This window comes from Lathyrus oleraceus, chromosome 1 (assembly GCF_024323335.1).
Source record: "Lathyrus oleraceus cultivar Zhongwan6 chromosome 1, CAAS_Psat_ZW6_1.0, whole genome shotgun sequence".
In the NCBI taxonomy this organism is placed as follows: Eukaryota; Viridiplantae; Streptophyta; class Magnoliopsida; order Fabales; family Fabaceae; genus Lathyrus; species Lathyrus oleraceus.
The window spans coordinates 267,063,077-267,087,484 of NC_066579.1; positions in this window are offsets into that span (position 1 = coordinate 267,063,077).

A 24,408-nucleotide genomic window follows, 5' to 3' on the forward strand; every position below is an offset into this window, starting at 1 on the left:
CATGGTGATTTTGGTGTAGAGTTTGTGAATTTATCATTGCTGGTTGATGAGATATGATTTTTTGAATAGAGGTGTGACAATTTGTTCACACCATTCATGTCCAACTTCATGATTTTAATTGCCATGCTTATTGAACTCAAAATGGTCTGGATTTTTGCATGAACATACTTATGGATGTTGAGAATACACGTGAATATTTCTGGAATTATTGATGGCATTTCCTATTTATTTGGAATTTTCTCCCTTATTTGGTCATTTGTTGACTTTTTGTGACACATGTTTGTATTTGATATGTGAAATTCTAATGCTTAACTGGATGGACTTGAAATTTGACATGTGAATTGTAGACATCTTAAAGTTTGTCATGGTTTTAGTCCCATTCATTTATCATGTGTTGTCACTGTTTTATGATTTATTGAAGTTGGTGCATGTTTTGATGCTTTGTATGAGTTTGCTTGAACTTGCTTTGACTTTCTGATTTTCATTGACCTACTTCCCTTGATCCAAATGAGCTGAAATTTGGTATGCTTATCATGTTATGGATGATGTTTGATCATGAATTATTTGAGGATTTATTGAAATGTTTGTGATTGGATTTGAGTTGAATCATTCTGTTGACTTCTTTGAGGTTCTATATGACATGCTTTGACCTAATTTGTTTGTGAAATGATAATGATGAATGATATGAACATGAAACCACTTGGGTTTGTTTCTTAATTGTTTGAACTTGATTTTGGATAGCTTTCACTTGCTGTTTTGGATTTTTTACCTCCTTTTGACCCTAGGCTTGTCCTAGTGGTCTTGTTTCTCATGTTTAAGTTTGCTTTTTCAGGTTAAGAAGCGAATGCCTTAAGGAGACTTATGCAAGTTGATTAAGTTTGATTGATTATCATGAACTAACTTGTTTGTTTTGTAGGATGCTTAGCTCACATGCTTTGAGCTTTGTGCATTGCACATTTGACTGATTGTGTTGACTGTTGATCCTTATCTTATATTGGTTTTGAATTTGAGTTGTATACTGATTTTGCTTGATTGATTTCAGGTACCATTAGTTGCTAATAGTTCTTTGAGAACTTGCATTGCTTTGCTTGATAGCATTTGCATTGAGGTAGAATCCTTTTTCTTCATGTAGTCTGGAAGACCTGGCCTGTTACTTGGCCAGGCAACTGTCTGAAGTCCTCCTTAAGAGGCGATGTTTGTGCGTGTTTACTTTTGTCCCAAGCAGGAAAAGTCCTCATTTGAGGCAATTGGTAGGCAAAAGAGATATGTAGCCTATCTCCTACTATTCTGTGAGTCACTCACCTTGCTCACACCACATGTGTTGATGCATAGTGAGTAAAAACCCAAGATCTATCGAGTCTAATCTGTGGAGAGAGTTCCTACTTTCTGAACTCCCACACCTTCTATCATTTGAAGCTCTCCCTGACCAGGGATAAGAGCATGAGGCACACCCCTCATATCCTTTCATCTGCTTCACCTTGGCTCTCAATGTCAAGGTTAAGAGCACCATTAACCCCATTCCAGTTGGCTTCAATGCCTGACCCTTTGTATGAGCCTTATTGCTTGGATATAATGTGTGTTGAAGACTTCATTTGATTGATTGCTTATTTCATATGTACATGTTTGCTTGTATGATTTATGCATTTATCATCATTAATTGCTCATTAGTGCATGATCATTTCATTTGTCTTTGTGACATATCTTTGTTGATTGCCCATTGAGGACAATTGTAAGACCATTCATTGGCCATTGTTCCTATGATATGGAAGTGAGTATAAGACCATTTCATTGGCCACTCATCTTCTCTTTGCTTGATGCATTTGTTTGATTTATGTGAGGATGCAATTGTAAGTCCATGTAATTTGGCATTTGTTTTCCCATGATCATATGTTGGAGGTTAGAGTAAGCCCAGATAGATTGGCATCTGACATCCAAGTGTTTGCTTTGTTTTTGTTGGAGATTGGTATAAGCCCAGATAGATTGGCATCCGGTATCCACTTTTTATTTCTTTGTTGAGGAGATTAGTATAAGTCCATAGAGTGGCCTCTGATATCCGGTTCTGTTTTAGGAGATTGGTATAAGTCCAGTAATTGGCATCCGGTATCCGCTTTTGGTTGACTTTCTTCCTTTGCTCTGCTTGTGTGTTATTGCTCATTGTCTATTCCAAAGGACACACTTGAATCATTTTCTATATGATTTCAAGAGGTGAACCTTCTAGGAAGTTTTACACTCCATCCTCATCCATTCATCCCATTTTGTCCTAAACCTTTTCACACATTACTTTCAAAACTTGAGATAAATATTGTGCAAACATCTTCATGCTTTTAAATTAAAACCTGGACCCCAAGTCCTTGACTTTTTCAAACTCCATTTCATAGTACTTCTTTTGAATCAATCTTAATCATACTTTGACCCTCCTTTTGTGAATAATCATAATCAATTAACTTCACCCATTCAATTGTTTTGTGGCTTTGTCCACTCTTGTTAAGTTTTCATACATTAGCCGTAGGTTTGATTTATCCTAGTTGGTTGATGTTAATCTCACCTATTTGTCCTTAGTTGATTGAATTGTAAGTCTTCCTTGCTTATTATAGGGTTAACCCCTCACTAGCAAGTTGAAGCTTTTCTCACATGGTGGACTCGTTGTTTGTATAAGGTTGAGTTTTCTCCCGTGGATAACGTAAGACCTTAGGGCTTGTGTTTAAAATTGAATCCACTAACTTTTGGAAATCTTTTAGCCGAACTACGGCGTTTTGATCCTTACCTTTGATGGAAGGTACGTAGGCAACGGGTTCATCCGTTCGAACACAAAAACAATAAAAATTGTATATTCTTTTCTCATCATCCCAATCATGTTTGCACAATAAATATTTCATAACAAATAACAATTTTATACAACAAGTGTGAAAAGGGCTCCCTAGGAGTACCTAGGACGTAGTGGGTGCCTAACACCTTCCCATTGCGTAATTTACCCCTTACCCAGACTCTCTGATCTTTTCATTAGTTTTCTACGTGTAAAACTTCTTAGGCTTTTGTTCGCTTTTTAGCCAGTCCTTTGGATAAATAAAAGTGCGGTGGCGACTCGATTCATTTGTATGTTTTGCTTATGGTTTAATCGATAAATCATATAGCGACGAATACACCGCTACAGGAGGCACATGCTGTGCAATCCCATGCTAAATCCAGAAGACCCTCTGTTCAGAGGAAGCCTGCACGTCGTGCAAGTAATCAGCACCAGGTGGCTCATATAGCACCTGTTTTCAGAGATAGTGCTCAATACCAGCAGCCCAATCAGCATCAGCATCAGCAGCAATCTCAGTATCAGCAGCAACACCGTCCACAGCAACAGGCTTACCAGCCTCGTGGTAGTACCCGCAATCAAGCTAATTTGAACTATGATAGGAAGAAGATCAGTTTCGATCCGATTCCTATGTCATGTGCGGAATTGTATCCTTCCTTGTTGGAAAGGAAGTTGGTTACTCCCAGGGATCCTCCAATTGTGCCTGCGAATCCTTAATGGTGGTACAAGCCAGACCAACACTGTGTTTATCACTCCGGTGCTCCGGGTCACAACATTGAGAACTGCTTTCCGTTGAAGACCAAGGTGCAAGACCTTATGCGGTGCGGTATTCTGAGCTTCGAGGACTCAGGCCCGAATGTTACAAAGAACCCATTGTCCGAGCATGGGAAATCTGTGAATATGGTCCAGGGGTGTCCTGGGAAATATAAAGTCAAATATGTCAGTCATATTAGACAGTCACTGGTCGAGTTGTATCGCTTGCTGTGTCAGTACAGCCATATGGAGCATGACCATGATAGATGCCGCATTTTGCTCTGTTAACCGTCTGGGTTGTCGCCAAGTGCGAAGAGAGCTTCAAGAGCTATTGGACGAAGGAACCATAGAGATTCTTCAGAACCGTAATGTTGATGAAGATGAACCAGAAGTGAATGTTATCTCTCCTGTGTTCAAGCTTCCTGAGCCTGTTGTCATCCGTTATGATGGCAGCAAGCCGAAGGTCTCTCCTTCTCTGACAATTAAGCCTGCAGGCCCTGTGCCTTATTCTTCGGATAGAGCAATTCCCTTCAGATACAATCCCGTCGCTGTGGAAGATGGGAAGGAAGTGTCGTTGCCTTCGACCTCTGTCACTAATATTGTTGATGTTAGTGGGTTGACCCGGAGTGGTCGTGTGTTTTCTGCTCCTAAGCCTCAGGCTAGAGCTGTTGCTTCTGATACTGTTGAGCGTTCGGTTGGGACCGCTGTGAATGTTCAGAATCCGGCACCTGTTTCCAAACCCTCCTCTGTACAAAAGACTCCTGATTCTTCTGTTGGCCCGAGTGGCGTTGTGAATGAAGAATATGATGAGATGCTGAGGCTCATCAAGAAGAGTGAGTACAATGTTGTAGACCAGCTTCTACAAACGCCATCCAAAATCTCCGTGCTTTCGTTGCTGTTAAATTCAGAACCCCATAGGGAGGCTCTGCAGAAAGTTTTGGAACTGGCTTATGTTGATCATGATGTCACCATAGAACAATTTGACAGTATAGTTGCAAACATCACTGCTTGCAACACTTTGAGTTTCTGTGACGCTGATCTCCCTGAGGAGGGAAGAGACCACAACATGGATTTACACATCTCTATGAATTACAAGACTGATGCCATGTCTAACGTGCTAGTTGACACTGGATCATCTTTGAACGTATTGCCAAAGACCACACTCTCTAGATTGTCATATCAAGGTCCTCCTATGAGGCAGAGTGGTGTTGTTGTGAAAGCTTTTGATGGGTCACGTAAGACTGTGATTGGGGAAGTTGATCTCCCAATCAAGATTGGACCAAGTGATTTCCAGGTTACCTTCCAGGTTATGGATATCCACCCATCATATAGCTGTCTCCTTGGTAGACCATGGATTCACGAGGCTGGCGCCGTGACATCCACCCTACACCAGAAGTTGAAATTCGTGAAGAATAAGAAACTGGTTGTGGTAGGGGGAGAAAAGGCTCTCCTGGTTAGCCACTTGTCTTCTTTCTCGTATATTGACGCTGAGGATGAAGTTGGAACTCCTTTCCAAGCTTTATCTATTGATGAACCAATTGAGAAGAAGTCTCCTTCATTTACTTCCTACCGTGATGCGAAACTGGCCATTGAATGTGGTGCAGTTGCTGGTTTAGGGAAGATTATTGAGCTTGAAGACAATAGATCCTGGGCTGGCATTGGCTTTTCCTCTGGGGCATTCAACGAGCAAGGTTTGTTCAAGAGTGGAGGATTCATCCATGCTGATCAACCTGAAGAGGCTGTTGCTATCTTGGAAGAGGATGCAGAGGACTTGAGCAACTTCATCATACCTGGTGGTGTCTGCCATAATTGGGTCGCTGTAGATGTTCCTACAGTCATCCATAGATCAGAGTAATGGTTCACTTTGTTTAAAACCCTTCTCCCATGCCAAAAGGAGAAGTGATGACATTGCTGACAGCATATATACAATGATATTTTCATTCAATTAATGCATTGTTAAACATTTGTTTTTCCATTTGTTTTCACTTTTGGCTTTTTTGCATGAAATCAGTGATCACAAAAAACCCATAAAAACAAGAATAAAAGCAGCATTTTTCATCTGCATAATGGTTTGCTTGTTTAAATTCTGAAGTTTTTATTAACCAAAATCATTATGCAGGTTGATTCTAAAACCCATTGAACATAATGATCCAACGCCATCTCCCAATTTTGAATTCCCTGTATTCGAGGCAGAGGAAGATGATGTTGAAGGGATTCCTGATGAAATTACCCGTCTCCTTGAGCACGAGAAGAAGATCATTCAGCCGCACCTTGAAGATCTGGAAACAGTCAACTTGGGGTCTGAGGATTGTGTTCGTATGGTGAAGATTGGGGCACTTCTTGAAGAGTCTGTCAATAAGAGATTGATGATGTTACTACGAGAATATTCTGATATCTTTGCTTGGTCATATGAAGACATACCGGGTCTAGATACAGATATTGTGCAACATTTCCTGCCCTTGAAGCCTGAGTGCGTACCTGTGAAGCAGAAGCTCAGAAGAACTCATCCAGATATGGCAGTGAAGATCAAAGAGGAAGTTCATAAGCAAATTGATGCGGGGTTTCTGGTGACTTGTACATATCCTCAATGGGTGGCCAACATTGTGCCTGTGCCTAAGAAGGACGGAAAAGTCCGTATGTGTGTTGATTACAGAGATTTGAATAAAGCTAGTCCAAAAGATGATTTTCCTCTACCTCACATTGATATGTTGGTAGACAATACAGCTAAATTCAAAGTCTTTTCGTTTATGGACGGATTTTCCGGATATAATAAAATCAAGATGGCACCCGAAGATATGGAGAAGACAACATTCATCACACCTTGGGGAACATTCCGTTATCGAGTGATGCCCTTCGGTTTGAAGAACGCCGGAGCCATGTATCAACGTGCTATGACTACCTTGTTTCATGATATGATGCACAAGGAGATAGAGGTCTATGTTGATGATATGATTGCTAAGTCCCGAACGGAGGTTGAACATGTTGAGCATTTGTTGAAGCTTTTTCAGCGTTTGAGGAAGTTTAGACTTCGTCTGAATCCGAACAAATGTACATTTGGAGTCCGTTCCGGCAAGTTGTTGGGTTTTGTAGTCAGCGAGAGAGGTATTGAGGTTGATCATGCCAAGGTCAAAGCAATACAAGAGATGCCTACACCCAAAACTGAGAAGCAAGTCCGAGGTTTTCTTGGCCGCTTGAACTATATTTCCAGATTTATATCCCACATGACTGCCACATGTGCGCTGATATTCAAGCTCCTCCAGAAAGATCAGTCTCATGATTGGACCGAGGATTGCCAGAAAGCTTTCGACAGTATCAATGAGTATCTGTCTGAACCTCCGATCTTGTCTCCGCCTGTGGAAGGAAGACCTCTGATCATGTATTTGACTGTTCTTGAAGACTCGATGGGTTGTGTACTCGGTCAACAAGATGAATCAGGGAAGAAAGAATCTGCTATCTACTACCTCAGTAAGAAGTTTACTGATTGTGAGTCTCGATACTCTATGCTTGAGAAGACGTGTTGTGCTTTGGCTTGGGCTGCTAAGCGTTTGCGCCAGTACATGATAAATCATACAACTTGGTTGATATCCAGAATGGATCCAATCAAGTATATTTTCGAGAAGCCTGCTTTAACTGGGAGGATTGCCCGTTGGCAGATGTTGTTGTCTGAGTATGATATTGAGTATCGAGCTCAGAAAGCTATCAAAGGTAGTATCTTGGCTGACCATTTAGCGCACCAGCCGATTGAAGATCATCAGTCTGTTCAGTATGACTTCCCAGATGAGGAGATTCTGTATTTAAAAATGAAAGATTGTGATGAGCCTACACTGGATGAAGGTCCGGAACCTGGTTCCAGATGGACGATGGTGTTTGATGTCGCTGTAAACCAGTACGGAAATGGTATTGGGGTGGTAATCATTACTCCTCATGGCACGCATATTCCGCTTATAGCAAGGCTAACTTTCAAATGCACGAATAATATGGATGAGTATGAGGCCTGTATTATGGGACTGGAAGAATGTATTGATTTGAGAATCAAACATCTTGATGTGTATGGTGATTCAGCCCTAGTTGTCAATCAGATCAAGGGTGAGTGGGAGACGAATCAGCCTGGTCTCATTCCGTATAAAGATTATGCAAGAAGGATTTCAACGTTCTTTACTGAAGTTGATTTTCATCATATTCCTCGAGAGGATAATCGGATGGCAGATGCTCTTGCTACGCTTGCCTCAATGATTGTGGTCAAGTATTGGAATGAAGTTCCCAACATTGCCGTGATGCGCTTGGATAGACCAGCTCACGTATTTGCAGTTGAAGAAGTGAATGATGACAAGCCTTGGTATTTTGATATCAAGAATTTCCTCCAGAACCAGGTCTACCCGCCTGGGGCATCTGTGAAAGATAGGAAAACTTTGAGAAGGTTGTCAGGCAGTTTCTACCTCAGTGGTGAAGTGCTTTACAAGAGAAATTTTAACATGGTTTTGCTCAGATGCGTGGATAGACACGAAGCAAACCTGTTAATGACTGAGGTCCATGAGGGTTCATTTGGTACTCATTCCAATGGACATGCCATGGCTAGAAAGATGTTGAGAGCAGGCTACTATTGGCTGACAATGGAGTCTGACTGCTACAAATATGTGAAGAAATGCCATAAGTGTCAGATTTATGCGGATAAGATTCATATTCCTCCGACACTTCTGAATGTGATTTCATCACCATGGCCTTTCTCTATGTGGGGAATTGACATGATCGGCATGATTGAACCAAAGGCGTCCAACGGACACAGGTTTATTCTCGTAGCAATTGATTACTTCACCAAATGGGTTGAGGCCGCTTCGTATGCGAACGTGACCAGGCAGGTGGTTGTGAAGTTTATCAAGAACCATCTGATTTGCCGTTATGGTGTGCCAAATAAGATCATTACTGATAATGGATCTAATCTGAATAATAAGATGATGGATGAGTTGTACGCTGAATTCAAGATTGCACACCATAATTCCTCTTCTTATAGACCAAAGATGAATGAGGTTGTTGAAGCTGCTAATAAGAATATCAAGAGGATTATCCAGAAGATGACAGTTACGTACAAAGATTGGCATGAGATGCTGCCATTTGCTTTGCATGGTTATCGTACATCTGTCCGCACTTCAACAGGGGCAACCCCTTTCTCTCTTGTTTACGGCATGAAGGCTGTTCTCCCGGTAGAGGTGGAGATCCCATCAATGAGAGTCTTGATGGAAGCCAAGTTGACTGATGCTGAATGGATTCAGATTCGTTATGACCAGTTGAATTTGATTGAAGAGAAGAGATTAACTGCCATGTGCCATGGTCAGTTATATCAGCAGAGAATGAAGAAAGTATTCGATAAGAAGGTCAAGCCTCGTGTGTTCCGAGAAGGTGACCTCGTGCTCAAGAAAGTCTTGTCTTTCGTGCCCGATTCCAGGGGCAAGTGGACTCCAAACTACGAGGGTCCATATGTTGTTAAGAGAGCCTTTTCAGGCGGAGCTTTGATGTTTACAACAATGGATGGGGAGGATTTCACTCGTCCTGTGAATTCAGATGCAGTCAAGAAATACTTTTCCTAAAAAAAAAAGTATATGCAAATGAAAAACAGAATGGCTCGCTAAGTTGAAAACCCGAAAGGGCGGCTTAGGCAAAAATGAGCATCTTGGTGGAGAACCTGAAAGGGTGAGCCAGGCAAAAGTTAGAAACTTGAAAAAGAATGATATTTGCATCCCGCCAGATTGAGTACCTCACCCTGGGGCAATCTAGGCAAAAATTAGGGATATGGCAAGTAACTGCATCCTGACAAGACTTTCTGTTCCGCAGCTGTGTTTTCGTCAGAGGTTCTCGATTCGTCGTCAACTGAAGCTTCGAATACATCGAGATTCAAATTGGTAGAGAAAGGATCATTATGTTCAATGTAGCCCTCTTCCAATATATATCACTGATTTCAAATTTGTACAGATCTATGGAGTCTTGCCATTTGCAGGCTACCATTCCATCAAATCAATTTGAGCTTTTTATCCAATTATTTGCACCCTTATTTGTTTTAATTCAACAAATGTTTTGCATGTTTTAATTGATAAAATGTCATTGTTTTAAACAAATAAATTTTTCAAATTGTTGTTTTAAACAAAGTGAACATTCACAATGATGAAAGGATACTCAAGAATTTCTCAGTGCTCTCCCGAGGGTGGCATGATTTCCAACAGGTAAGACATTTGTTCATATTCCTGACATTGGTTGTATCCTCTTTCTCCTGCTTTGTTGTTGGGGTTATTCCCCGAGCAGGGTTGTTGTTGTGGGTTGTTCCCCGAGCAGAGTGCTTGTTGAAGACTTCGTTTTCTTCTCCAGCAGTATTCTCTCCCAGCATGGGTGTTTTTCCTTTTGGAAGGTTCGGTAATTGGTGGTTTGAAACCCAGGTACTCCGTCTCTCCCCAGTGCAGTCGCTAGCAGAGTTGTTGTTTCTCTCCTCAGCATGGTGGCTTTCTTTTTGAAGATTCAGTGGTTGGTGGATTGATATCCCAGTACTTTACCGCTTTCCCCAGCATTGTCGCAAGCAGGGTTGTTGCTATCTTTCCTCAGCACAGTCGCTAGTGGAATCTGTGATATATCCCAGGGCAGAGCGCTTGTGGAAGACTTCGTTTGCTCCAGCAGTACCCTCTTCCCCGGCCAAGTCGCCAGCGGAGTTGCTATATCTCCCCATCAGAGCATTTAGCTTTCAGCAGAACAGTGATTGTGTTCCTCCTCAGCAGTTGTGGGTGTTCTCCTCAGAAGAGTTAGCATTTAGTGGTTGATCCCTAGCTCTCTTCCATATCCTCAGTGGATTCTTCAGTAAAATACCCAGTAGATCTGCCAGTAGATTTGTGGTTTGGTGGATTTTATTTGTGCAAAATCCCCATGAGAGGTGGTATCCCCAACAAGATCCGGATTGCATCTGCGATAATTCCCCTCAGAGCCTCCGTCAGAGCTGATATTCTCAACAGAGTTGATTTTGTGGCAGTTTCTGCCTGTTGAAATCTCTGTTTCCCCAGTAAGGTTGGTTGGTGGTCTAGCATCCAGAGTTTGGGTTGATGTCCTGATTGCTTTTGATCCTCAGTAGAGTGGCTTATTGCAGAATCTACTTGTGTGATCTGTTTTTCCTTCAGTGGGTGTATTCCCGATGGAATAGCTAATTGTGTTTTCCCCAGTAGAGTTGCTTGTGCAGTAGATTCTACTTGGATGATCCGTTCTCCCTCAGTGGGTTGTTCCCCAGTGGAGTTGCGTGGATTTGCTTTCATAGCAGTTCTCGCTTATGCAATGAATTTTTGATACTGAGGATCAGATATCTTGGGATTTCTCCTATTTCCCCAACAGATTTGTCTTTGTGGCTGTCGTTGACTGTTGTGACTTTCTGTTCGTCAGTTGGGTTGTTGTTGATCCATTACTCAGAGATTTGGTGATATCTCTGATCTTTTGCCTCCCAGCAGATCTTTGCTTTTCAGCATGCGGATCTCCAGCAGATTGGCTTTCCAGTTGGTTTTTCCCCTGGAAGTATAGTACCGGGCGTTTGATTCCTGGGCCTGTTTGTGTTAGATATGTCTGTTTTGTCAGCATTCATCAAACATAAATCACGCATATTCATGCATAATCATAAACATTCAGATATCCATGTTGCATTTTTTTCCATCTATCTTTTGTTTGCTGTCTCCTGCTATGGGTTTTATAGATCTAATAGATCTTCCCAAGCAGATGACGGGTGTTTAAATCTCTCAATATAGAGTCAGCCCCATAAGCAGAAAGTGTCTGTCTTTCCTTCTGCAGTTCCCCACTGAGATTATCCTCGTGGATGACGGTTTCTTCCGTTTCCTCCCAACACATATATTGGGATGGATGTTCCTATTGAGCTATATCCTCATAGGGTGAGTCTTAATTCAGTCTGTCTCTTCGGTTCAATCCCAAAACGGTATTTGTCAACTGTTTCTCGTGTTTCCCTGAGGAATAAATGAATGAATTGCCCAGTAACCGGCGTTAATTCTTTTATTCCCAGCGGAATCTTGTTGGGCCTCTACCCTCATACCGGTAGTTGTAAGTCCTATATTCCCTCTTCTTGGTGGAATTTGTGGTTATATACCTTTTATTCCTCAGCAAGAGAGTTTTGGTTTTCTACCCAATGTTCGGTAGTTGTAAATCCTGGTTTTTCTGCTCTTCAGCAGTTGTGGTTTGTTATAAACCCTATCTGGTTCCCGTGCGGATTTGTGATTTCCTTCATTCCCAGGCGGAGTTGTTTGGTCTTCTATCCAGTATTCGGTGGATGTAAACCCTAATTTCTTTTATCCTCGTTGGAGTTGATGGCTACTACCCAGTATTCGGTAGTTGTAAGTCCTATCTCTTTTCCCCTAGCAGAGGTAACCTTTGTGGTTCGTTCTGGTTGATGGTGGATTTTGTGCTGTTGTGGTTTTATTCCCAGCGGAGTCTGTGCTTTTTGTGGATAATTGCCGGATGCTAGCAATTTTATCCCTAGCCAGAGTTCTGGTATTCTACCCCGTATTCGGTAGTTGTAAACCCTAATATCCACCTTTGCAGAGTTAACCTTGTTGTTCATCTTAACCGATGATGGTTACTCTTTGTGGTTATCTTCATCCAGTATTCGATGTTGATATTCCTCCCTTGCTTGTGGATAATTGCCGGTTGCTAGCAATTGTATCCCCAACAGTCTTCTGGATCATTGCCGTATGCTTGCAATGTTATCCCTTTTGAAGTTGCCAGCAAATCCTTGTGGATAATTGTTGTTTATGCGATTCATCTCCGGAACATTGATTTTGTATCAATGCATCCCCAACGAGTCTTCTTTCATTTACCCGTTTGCTTGGTAATGATTATTGCTCCCTTTGGATTGGTCATCATTATATACCTAGTTTGGCATCCCGATACCTTTCTTTTCGGTCGATTTATCCTTTGTTAACCCAGTAACCGGTTGTGGATAATCTTCCATGCAAGTATGTTATCCACGTTCTGACGGTAATGGATAATATATCTCATGCACTCTTCAGTCGAAGCCTTTTGTGTTTCCCTAGTCGAGTAAGATTCATTATTTCCCTTTGTGGAATCGAATATTTGTTGGATAATTGCCGGATGCTTGCAATTTATCCTCTTTGAGTTGTCTTTCGTTTACCCGTATGCTTGGTATCGATTGTCTCTCTTTTTGGTTGATCACCTATTATATACCCTAACCGGTATCTCTGGTGTCTCTTCCTTTCGAGTGTATTATTCACGTTCTGACGGTAATGAATAATATATCTCTTTCACTCTTTGGTTGGAATCCTTTGTTGATCTTCCCCAGTAGAGTAAGATTCGTATTCTTTGTAGAATCGAATATCCATCCTTTAACCAGTTTGTGTTTTGGATGATGAGTGTCTTGGCATATATACCAATTCACGTTTTCGGTAGGTCACCTATTATATACCTCAGTATCCCTGGTGTTTCCTTCCATGCGAGTATATTATCTACGTTTTGACGGTAATAGATAATATATCTCATGCGAGTATTCTATCCACGTTCTGACGGTAATGGATATTATATCTCATGCACTCTTTGGGTTTGTGTCCCCAGTTGAGTAAGATTCGTATTCCCGTTGTGGATTCGAATGTCCATCCTGTAAATCGATTTGCTTTTTCAAGCCCTCCTTTCGGATGATGAGTGTTTTGGCATATATACCAATTCACGCTTCGGTCGGTCACCTATTATATACTCCGGTATCCCTGGTGTTCCTTCCTTTCTACTCCCTATTATGACCTTGGTCCCTTGTGGAGTCAGATTTTCCTGAGTTGATGTACCTTTTTCAGGTCTCTCTCAGATGTTTGGTTGATTGATATCTCTCACCCTTATACCGGTCTTAGATATTCATTCTTCCTGAGTGTGTTACCCTTATACCGGTAACACCTCATCTTGTTGCTTTTCCCCAGGAGAGTCTCTTTGTTAGACCTTTCCCGGTGGTTTCCTGTTGTGATTTTACCCTTTTTGCTGTATTGGCGTTTTCCCCAATATATGCAAATTCTTCCCCGGCAGGGAGGTTCTTTGTGAATCTTTTCCTGGTCCGAGTCCGGATTTTTTTTTCCGAAGTATCCTTTGTGGATAATTTGAGTCAGCTTGCGTCTTTCCAATGGATGTGTCTTCCTTTGGAATTCTTCTTTTCCCAGTGTGAGTCCTTCACTCCCTAGTGAGGTCTCTAGTCCAGTCGTGTCTGATTCACGCAGTGTCAGTTTGTTCCCTAATTCAGATTCGTGTCCTGCTCACGCACTTCTTTTTCTTTTTTATTATCCCCACAGAGTTTGTCTTTTACATGCATACATCTGCATCATGAGGTCTCTTAGGGACCAAAATTTGTCTCATTACTGTTATTTAAGCCCATTCTACCGCGTCGAGATGAAGACTTCTAAACTTCACTTCTCCGGTTAGAATGACCTTAAATAGGGGCATCTGTAAGACCCCAATTTTGTCCCTAAGATCCCTCATGGCATCATATCATATCATATCATTGCCTCAAGGATCATTGTGCACCTTGCCTTCCTCCTTGTGGGTGGGTTGTCTTTTGAGAGTGGTTTCTTGATCACCAAGCATGTTTGGCATATTGTATATCATTGATTTTCATTTGTTTACTAACCAAAAGTACAAAAATATGTCATCTAACCTTGTTACTTGCAGATGAAGCAACATTAGGTCAAAACAGTCAAAGGTATGCATTTGAGCCATAGATGGTGGCCATCCTGAAGAATTTAGGCACCATGATCATTCACAAGAGTTCATATGAGTCATGATATCATTTTGAATCAAGATCTCAAGTGGTAGAGGCTTGAATTTCATCAGAGCACAGCTAGGTCAACTGAAACCCTAGAAAAGTCAACACAAGTCAACTGTGCATTCAATCATGGATTTGGAGGTGTGAGATGGTTTGAGAGACCTCATTCATGTCCATATAAGTCTCATTTGACATTTCAAATATCAACAATGAAGAATTTGAGGTCAGATGGAAAGTTTCCAAAAATAGTAAGTGACCTGTAATTTCAAACTGCCAAAAATGGAAAGGTCTTCTCCTCAAGTTTACATCATCAAGAAAGCTTCAAATGAAATTTTGTCCAACATGAAAGTTGAAGATCTTGCTCTCACCTTTCCAAAAAGTCAAAGAACATCCATTTCTCATGTGTGGTTAAGAAATTATGGATCAATCATTGCCAAGCAAATTTGAACTTCAAGCTTGCATAACTTTTGCACCAAAAGGCCAAATGGAGTGGTTCTTTTTGGAACATTTTTCTCTTGATCTCTACTATCCAATATGTGCATCACATTTCATCAATTCTCATCACAAAAATATTCCATTTCTCACTTGAATTTAATTTGAATTTTAGAGGGAAATCTCCAATTTAAAAAATATGCATTATTTTCAATTCCAACCAATTTCATTTGCATTCAAACAGATTTTGAAACTTGTTTCAAGCCAAACTCGGTACTGTTCCATTGCCTTGCATTGCATAAGGGTGGTTTTGCCATTTTGCATAAACATGCCAATTTCACTAATCACTTGCATTTTGGCTAAACATGATTAAGAGCTTCATTAGTACAGGATATATAAAGCTAATCATAACAGAAAATGCTAAGAACAACCTCACAAATCCAGATCTGAAAATTTCATCTCAAAATTCTCTCAACTTTTTTCATCGAGTTCTTCATCTCTTTTGCTTGTTTCTTGAGTTATTCATCATCTGCAAGCATTGTTGAAGAATATTGAAGCTGGATCTTGAAGAATCCAAGCCAAATCGTGGACTGTTGAACATTGCATCATCCATGGCAACTGAAATTTTTGGACGAATCAAGCACTGTTGAGCTGAATTTCTTCATCCATTCATTCATTCAAGTGTTGAAGAAGATCTGTTTCAGCCTTGCCAAGCCTAGATTGCACGAATCCACTTCTGTTTCTCCAGCAAGGTTAGATTTCGAATTCCATGATTTATGAAATTGATGGATGCTTATTGTAGATCTTCCAATGCTGATCATGCTGAGCTTTAGATCTCTTAATTTCGTTGAGTAATGAATTAGTTATGTTGAATTGAAGTTTGGTTGATGAAACTTGTTTTGCTCGATCTGTTTGATATAGTTAGAATTAGATGAAATAAATGCTGGATTGATGATGTATGTTGAATGACGAATCCATTGATATATGTTTCATGAATTTCTGTGCATGTTGGATCTTGATGATGAAGAACACGATGAATATGTGATGAATGTTAGGGTTTTAGTTTTCCGGAATTCGTTTGATCTTCATGAGCCTCGCCTGCATGTGTTTTTCTGTTTTTCGTTCATGCATTGGACCACATCAACATCCACATGGCTGTTTGATTGGTCTTCCTTCACTTGCCGTGCCACATCACTTAATGAAACGGCGCATTTCATTAAGTTGAGCGCCATTTTTAAATCCTCACTCGGTTCGATTCCGAGCCAGAGCATTTCACATATTTGCTTTTGCATTTTTTCTCACTTGTGCTATACATGATCATGCTACTTCATTCATGCATTTTTATTTTTTTTCTTCCTTAAAAAATTCATAACTCCAAAAATAATGATCCAAATCACATGAGATTTTTTGCATAATGATCTTCATGAGGTCTTCTATTTTCTGGATATTTTTACAGAATTTGTGCACTGTTGAAAATATTTTTGGCCTAGGGTTTATGTTTGCATGTCATACCTTGCACCTTGATTTCTATTTTCTTTGTAAAATGACGATGGTTAATCCAATGAACATGAAAATTTACATGCATAAACTAGACATCCTAATGGTCATTTTGGTATATAGTTTGCATTTTTCTCATTTCTGGATGTTGAGTTATGATGTGATTAATGGAGGTGTGACAATGTGTGTCACACCATTTCTTGTTCAACTTGCTGATTTTATTTACCATGCCAAATAAATGCCAATTGATGTGAATTTTTGCATGATGCTCCTTCTGGATGTTAAGATTGATCATGAATGTTTGTAGAATGTTTGGATCCATTTCCAATTTGTTTGAGATTTTCTTTGCTGGTTAGTCATAATTGGACCTTTGATGAGTGTTGAACTTTCATGATTTGTGAAATTCTTATGCTTTATCATATGAGCTTGAAATTTTGTACGTTGATTCTAGACACATTGAAGTTTGTCTTGGCTTTGGTTTGAGTCATTTATCAAATGTCATCTCTGTTTTAGGATTGCCTTAAGTTGATGGATCAATTTGTGCTTTCTTTGAGCTTGTTAATGCTTACCATGACTTAGTGAATTTCTTTGACTTGCTTATACTTGTCCAAATGCCATGATTTTTGGTGTGCTGATCATTTGATGTGTTCTGTTTAGCCATGATTTTTCTTGAGATTTATTGAGCCATTCTGGAATTAATATGCCTTTGATCATTTTGTTGCTTCAATGTGGTTTCAACTTGCCTATCTTGACATGATTTGTTTATGAAATGAATTTGATGAATGATATTGACATGAGACCACTTGGATATTGTTCTTGATTGATTTATCTAGATTCTTGTCAATTTTTATGTTCTGTTTTGGATTATTCCTCCCTCTTTGACCCTAGGCCTTGTCCCAGTGGTTTGCTTCTCATGTTTGAGTTTGTTTTCAGGTTAAGAAGCACATGGCCTTAAGGAGATTAATGAACATTGTTTGAGTTGGTTTATTTGATTGATATTGGCTAACCTTGACTTGTTTTGTAGGATGCTTTGAGCTCATTTGAATTGAGCTTGTGCCTTGCACATTGTGGCATTACTTGTTTGATTGTGTATTATCTGTTGTCTGTTGGATTATCTGTTTGACTTTTTGAATTGAATACTGATTGAGTTGGATTGTTTTCAGGTACATTAGTTGCTTAAGTTCATTTTGAACTTGCTTGGTTGCTTAACCAATTAGGTATAACATCTCTTCTTCATGTAATCTGGAAGACCTGGCTTGTTATGTGGCCAGGCACCTGTCTGAAGTCCTCCTTAAGAGGCAATGTTTGTGATTGTTTATATTTGTCCCCAAGCAGGAAAAGTCCTTTTGATAAGGCAATTGGTAGATAAAAGATATGTGTAGTCCATCTCCTATTATTCTGTGTGTCATCCCTTTGCTCACATTACATGTTGTAGCATTGTGGATCTTAACCCAAGATCTATAGAATCATTAACTTGTGGAGAGAGTTCCAACTTTCTGAACTCCCACACCTTCTATCATTTGAAGCTCTCCCTGACCAGGGATAAGAGCCATGGGGCACACCCCTCATATCCTTTCATCTGCTTCACCTTAACCCTCAATGTTAAGGTTAAGAGCACCACTTACCCCATTCCAGTTGACTTTAAAGTCTAACCCTTGCTTGAGCCTAATTGCTTGTATATAGTGTGTGCTAATTGACTTTGTTTGATTGATTGCTTGATTCATGTGTGCATATATGCTTGTGTGCCTTTGTGCATTTATCATCATTAATTGTTCATTATTGCATGATCATCATTTCATATCTTTGTGACACATCTTTGATTGTCCATTGAGGAATCAACTGTAGGTCCATTCATTGGCCATTGTTCCTATGATTTGGAAGGGATTGAGTGTAAGACCATTTTGGCCTCTTATGTCCTCTTTGCTTAGTGCTTATGTTTGTTTGTTGTATGTGAGGATGCAATTGTAAGCCCATGTTGTTGGCATTTGTATTTCCTATGATCATCCTGTGGAGATTGGAATAAGTCCAGATAGATTGGCATCCGACATCCATGTTTTGTTTTGTTGAGTGAGATTGGTATAAGTCCATTTATTGGCATCTGGTATCATTGTTTTGTTTTAGGAGATTGGTGTAAATCCATTGATTGGTATCCGGTATCCGCCTTTGTTTGTGAGATTGGTATAAGTCCATTTATTGGCATCCGGTATCATAGTTTTGTTTTAGGAGATTGGTGTAAATCCATTGATTGGTATGCGGTATCCGCCTTTGTTTTTGAGATTGGTGTAAGTCCATTGATTGGCATCCGGTATCACCTTGCTTTTTGTTTGGTTACTTGCATTGTTGCTTCATTCCAAAGGACACACTTGAATCATCTTCTATATGATTTCAAGAGGTGAACTTCTAGGAAGTTTTACACTCCTTCATCCACATTCCTTTGTTTCAAAACCCTTTTTCACTTGTTGACTTTTAAAACTTGTAAATGCATAGTGTGCAAACATCTTCATGTCTTTTTCAAATTAGAAACCTGGACCTTAAGTCCTTGACTTTTCAAACTTCATTTTCATAACACTTCTTTCTGAATTGAACTTTAATCATACTTTGACCATATTTTGTGAATACTCATAACCAATTAACTTTACCCATTCAATTGTTTTTGTGGCTTTATCCATTGTTGATATGTTTTCATACATTAGCCATAGGTTTCAATTCTCATAGTGGTTGATGTAAATCTCACCACATCCTTAGTGAGTTGATTGTAAGTCTTCCATACTTATTATAGGGTCAACCCCTCACTAGTATGTTGAAGCTATCCTTGCATGGTGGATTGTTGGTCTTGGTTGAGTTTTCTCCCGTTGATAATTAAAAGCCTTAGTGCTCTTGTTTTAAAATGAACCCATTCATGTTTTGGAAATCTTTTAGCCGAACTACGGCGTTTTAATCCTTACCTTTCATGGAAGGTACGTAGGCAACGGGTTCATCCGTTCAAACACAAAAATAATAAAATTGTACATTCTTTTCTCATCTTCCCAATCATGTTTGCACAATATGTCATAAACAAATAAACTTTTTATACAACAAGTGTGAAAAGGGCTCCCTAGGAGTACCTAGGACGTTTTGGGTGCCTAACACCTTCCCATTGCGTAATATACCCCTTACCCAGACTCTCTGATCTTTTCATTAGTTTTCTATGTGTAAAACTTCTTAGGCTTTTGTTCGCTTTTTAGCCAATCCTTTGGATAAATAAAAGTGCGGTGGCGACTCGATTCTTTGTATGCTTTGCTTTTGATTTAGTCAATAAATCATAAAGTGACGAATACACCGCTACACAAGGCTAACTTTCAAATGCACGAATAACATGGCGGAATATGAGGCCTGTATTATGGGATTGGAAGAGTGTATTGGTCTTCGGATCAAGCATCTTAATGTTTATGGTGATTCGGCCCTTGTTGTTAATCAGATTAAGGGTGAATGGGAGACGAATCAGCCTGGCCTCATCCCATATAGAGATTATGCGAGGAGGATTTCAACATTCTTTAATGAGGTTGACTTCCATCATATTCCTCGAGATGAGAATCAGATGGCAGATGCACTTGCTACACTTGCTTAGATGATCGTGGTGAGACTCTGGAATGAAGTTCCCAATATCACTGTGATGCGCTTGGACAGACCAACTCATGTATTTGCAGTAGAGGAGGTACAAGATGATAAGCCATGGTAATATGATATCAAGTGTTTTCTGCAAAGTCAGATCTTCCCACCTGGGGCATCTGTGAAAGATTGAAAGACTTTGAGGAGATTATCAAGTAGTTTCTACCTCAATGGGGATGTGCTTTATAAAAGGAATTTTGACATGGTTTTGCTCAGATGCGTGGATAGACACGAAGCAGGCCTGTTGATGACTGAAGTCCATGAGGGTTCATTTGGTACTCATCCCAATGGACATTCCATGGCTAGGAAGATGTTGAGAGCAGGCTACTATTGGCTGACAATGGAGTCTGGTTGCTGCAAATATGTGAAGAAATGCCACAAGTGTCAGATCTATGCGGATAAGATTCATATTCCCCTGACACTTCTGAATATGATTTCATCATCATGGCCTTTCTGCATGTGGGGAATTGACATGATTGGCATGATAGAACTGAAAGCGTCCAACGGTCACAGATTCATTCTCGTAGCAATTGAATACTTCACCAAGTGGGTTGAAGCGGCGTCATATGCAAATGTGACCAGGCAGGTGGTTGTGAAGTTTATCAAGAATTAACTTATATGTCGTTATGGTGTGCCAGATAAGATCATTACTAATAATGGATCTAACTTGAACAACAAGATGATGAAAGAGCTGTGTAACGAGTTCAAGATTGCACATCATAATTCTTCTCCTTATAGACCCAAGATGAATGGGGTTGTTGAAGCTGATAATAATAATATCAAGAAAATTGTCCAGAAGATGGTTGTGACATACAAGGATTGGCACGAGATGTTGCCATTCGCTTTGCATGGATATCGTACATTTGTCCGCACTTCAACAGGGGCAACCCCTTTCTCCCTTGTATATGGCATGGAGGCTGTGCTCCCAGTAGAGGTGGAGATCCCATCAATGAGGGTCTTGATGGAAGCCAAGTTGATTGATGCTGAATGGGTTCAGAGTCGTTATGACCAACTGAATTTGATTGAAGAGAAGAGATTAACTGCCATGTGCCATGGTCAGTTATATCAGCAGAGGATGAAGAAAGCCTTTGATAAGAAGGTCAAGCCTCGTGTGTTCCGAGAAGGTGACCTTGTACTCAAGAAAGTCTTGTCTTTCGCGCCCGATTCCAGGGGCAAGTGGACTTTAAACTATGAAGGTCCATATGTTGTTAAGACAGCCTTTTCAGGCGGTGCTTTGATACTTACAACTATGGATGGGGAGGATTTCACTCGTCCTGTGAATTCAGATGCAGTCAAGAATTACTTTGCCTAAAATAAAAACAGAATAGCTCGCTAAGTTGAAAACCCGAAAGGGCGGCTTAGGCAAAAATGAGCGTCTCGGTGGATTGAAAACCCGAAAGGGCGATCTAGGCAAAAATTAGAGACATAAAAAATGAATATGTATCCCGCTAGATTGAGTACCTCACCCTGGGGAAATCTAGGCAAAAATTAGGGATTTGGCAAGTAACTGCATCCTGACAAGACTTTGTTCTACAACTGTCATCTGTCAAAGATTCTCGCTCAGTCATCGTTAACTGAAGCTTCAAATACATTGGATTCAGAGTTGGTGGAGAAATGGTCATTATGTTCAATGTAGCCCTTTTCCAAAATATATCACCAATTTCAAATTTGTAAAGATCCGTGGAGTCTTGCCATTTGCAGACTACCATTCCATCAAATAAATTTGAGCCTTTATCCAACTCTTTGCATTCTTATTTGTTTCTATTCAACAACTATTTTGCATGTTTTAATTGATAAATATCATCGTTTTAAATTTTTTATAAATTGTTCTAAACAAAGTGAACATTCACAATGACAAAAAGGATACTTGTGATTTCTTCAGTGCTCTCCCAAGGATGGCACGATCTCCAAAAGGGTAAGATAATTGTTCATATTCCCAGCATACTTGTATCCTCTTCAGGTTGTCTCCTCCGCGAGTGCAGAAGGAATTTAAGTCCCACCAAACCCCCAGAGAATTTGGGAGTCTGGTCTTAATCTCTTAGCTCCCCAGTGAGGCTGGATTTAGCATTCGTGTTATCAATTATGTGGTTGTCATCCCTTGCGTGGATTGACCTAAAATCCCTTATAGATTGATATATTGAATATGCTAATCTTTTCGAAGAAGTTGGTCTTCCCCCACTTCAAGTTAGAAATCTCTCCGCCAGAGTAAGCAGGAAATCTCCAGCATGAGCGGAATTATCATCAAGTTTGGTTTGTAGCTCTTCCCCTGCGGATTTGTCTACTTTGATCTCCAGAAGATTTGCTCCTTGACCATCCTCAACAGGGTTGATCCCATTTTTACTCCCCAGTAGATCACCTACAGGTAACCCCCGGTTCAGTCATCAGCAACGTTTCCCCAGTGGAGTTATCTGATCAGAGCCCATTTGTTGTCTCCTCCCGAGCAGAGTGGTTGATGAAGATGTTTATCTTTCCATCCCCAGTGGAGTAGTGTTCTCTTCTCCTTGGCAGGAATGATTTATTCAACAGTGCAAGGAAATTTGTAGGTTTTGGAACTCTTGATTGGTGGTCATTCCCCACAGAGTTTCATTTCTCTCTTTGTCAATTTCCCCAGTAGGGTCGCTTCTACGGAGGATTTTATCCGTGGTTAGATTCCCCAGCCAAGACTTTGTCTGATTGCAGTTGGGCGTGGGAACTTCTAAGGAAGATGTGTTGATCCCTTCCCCAGCGGGAGTGACTGGTTCTCCTTTCCCTGCAAAGATCTTTGTTCCCGGTATCTGTTGCCCCCATCAGATGGGGAATTTCCCCAGCTGAGTCTGCCTTTCTCTTTTGAGATGTAGTACCGGATGTTTGTCCATTAATTCTTGGACCTGGTTGTGTTAGATATGTCTGTTTGTCAGCATTCATCATACATAAACCACGCACATACATGCACAATTTTAACATTCAGATATTCATATTGCATTTTTTGCCATATATCTTTGATTGTTGTCTCTTGCTATTTGGTGATACATATTTCCCCAAGTAGATGTTTGTGTCTGATCTCTCAATATAGAAGTCAGCCCCATAGGCAAAAAGTGTCTATCCTTTCTTCCATGTTCCCCACTGAGTTATGTCCTCGTGGATGATTGTTATTTCTGTTTCCTCCCAAAAAATGTACTGGGATGGAATTACTCCCCTGAGTTATATCCTCATTGGGTTGAGTCTTGTTTCTTTGTGTCTCTCTAGCTTATTCTTAGATTGACTCCTTTTATTTGTCCCCTGCACTTCCCCGCAGTTTAAATGAATGATTGCTCAGTGACCAGTAATTGTCCATCTTTCCCCGGCGGAGTTTGTGGCCTTCTACCCAGTAACCGGTAGTTGTAAGTCCTATTTCTGTAGTTTTCTACCCTCATACCGGTAGTTGTAAACCCCATTTTTATCCCCTTGCAGAGTTAACCTTATTTTGTTCATCCTAACCAATGGCGGTTACTCTTCTGTGGTTTTCTACCTATTATCTGGTGGATGTAATCCCCTCCTTGTTGGTTATCTTTATCCAATATCCGGTATCGATATTCCTTCCCTTTTTTTGAGTATATCTCCCATTAACCGGTGATATATCTCTTGGATAATTGCTCTGATAAACCAATTTATCCCCGGCGAGTCATCTTTCATTTACCTTTGATTGGTAACGATTTTTTCTCCCTTTGATTGGTCATCATTTTATACCTAGTAGTCGGTATCCCGATGTCCTTTCCTTTCGGCCGATTTATCCTTTAATAACCCAGTAACCGGTTGTGGATAATCTTCCATGTGAGGATGTTATCTACGTTCTTACGATAATAGATAATATATCTCATTCGCTCTTTGGTCGAAGTCTTTTGTTCTTCCCCAGTCGAGTAAGATTCGTATTTCCTTATGGAATCGAATGTCCATCCTGTAATTGAGTTTGCTTTTTTCATCTCTCCTTTCGGATGATGAGTGTATTGGAAATATTCCCCAATTCACGCTTGGTTGGTCACCTATTATATACCCAGTAACCGGTATCCCTGGTGTTCCTTCCTTTTTTGCTCCCTATTATGAGTTTTTGTCCCTTGTGGAGTCAGATTTCTTGAGTCGAAATATACCTTCTTAGGTCTTCCTCAGATGATTTTGGATGTTTGATATCTCTCACCCTTATACCGGTCTTAGATATTCATTCTCCCCGAGCGCGTTGTTCTCTCACCCTCATACCGGTGTTTTGAACGCATGTCTCCTTGAGCTTATTACCCAGTAATCGGTAATACCTCATTCTGTTGTTTCCTCGGATGAGTCCCTTTGGACATTCCCCAGTGAAGTCCCATAGTCGATCTTCCCCATCTGAGTCCGGATTTTTATCCAAGGTGTCCTTTGTGGATAGTTTTGCTGTATTGGTATATTCCCCAATACACGCATCTCTGAATCAGCTCAAGTCTTTCCATTGATTTATTTTCATGGAAATCCTTTCATGCCCAACAAGTTTTAAGTCGTGACCTGCTCACGCGTT